Raw genomic sequence first — 1,365 nt, 5'->3', positions numbered from 1 at the left:
TTTATTCATATTTGCATGTATGTATGTACACATACACGCATGAACAGTTTCGTGTTTGTGCATTTATGTCAGTTTTATTTTTCGTATGAGAAGAAACGTTGAAGAAAGCAATATGTATGATCTCAAAGGTCATTGGAAGAGGAAATAATGAAAATCAGGATGTTATGAAGTCATCGTCTGCTTCAAGAAATCATGTAAAGCCACGTGTGTTTTTGCTGGTTTGTTTGTTTGTGTGTGTGTGTGTGTGTTTGTGTGTGTGTGTGTGTGTGCGCGCGCGTATGCGTGTGTGTGTGTTTTTGTGTGCGTGTGTGTGTGTGTATGATTGTGTATTGTTTACGTGTGACTTTATTACATGACGTCAGCTTTAGCATATTTTTCTTGCATCGGACATTGAATGAAATAGTTTTCTATGACTACACAAACATACATACACACATGAGTGTGCGTACTCGTTATTGATGTTTACACCCCCCACACACACCTACATACGCACATGCATTTACGCCCAGGCATATAAAAATAAACCTATTTTATTTTAAAATGTACCGAGTGGTCAAACATAAAAATCTACATAAAAAAAATTAAAAGTATGATCTCGAATTTTATGTAAAGGAAACAAAGAAATTTTGAAACTATCTGCAGTTATCGTCTGCTTCAAGAAATCATGTAAAGCCACGTAAGAGGCCTCAATGTTAAAAAACGTAAAAGTGCTAACTGGAGGCATATATTTATGGAATATCAACTACACAATAAACATAACTGTTTCTAATTTAGATATAAAGGCAGTAGTTTTTGGGGTGGGGGTTAGTTGATTACATCAGCTCCACTATTTGATTGGTATTCAATTTTAGCGACCCACAAATGGATAAAAAAAAAAAAACGTTTATCTTAGTGGAATTTGAACTCTCTCTTAAAATAAAGGGTGGAACAGATACCGCGAAGCACTTTTTCCGACGCTCTAACAATTTTATCAGTTTGCCTTATATAATCCTCTCTACTACAGACACAACGCCTGAAATTTTGGGGGAAGAGCTAGGCGATTACATCGACCCCAGTAATCAAATGGTACTTATTTCATAGGCAAAGAAAGGGGATCTTTCTGATTTGGCAGGCACCATTTTTTATTTATGTTTTATTTAGTGTGTTTTCTACCGAAACACTTTAAAACTTCGTATACTTGTATATTTTGTCTTATAGAACAGAGAAAAATGTTTATATTCGAAGTTATTTCATGTTAAAAGTTGTCGTATTTCGGTAATTTCAACCAATCATTGACGTCTTTTGAGGTGAAAACAATTACTGCTATGGATTGTCAACAAAACGTTATGCGGTGTAATGGAATCTTTTCCCTTAAATAAAATTAGT

This window comes from Octopus bimaculoides, chromosome 20, assembly GCF_001194135.2.
Source record: "Octopus bimaculoides isolate UCB-OBI-ISO-001 chromosome 20, ASM119413v2, whole genome shotgun sequence".
Classification (NCBI taxonomy): Eukaryota; Metazoa; Mollusca; class Cephalopoda; order Octopoda; family Octopodidae; genus Octopus; species Octopus bimaculoides.
Note: the sequence above shows the minus strand (reverse complement) of the source record.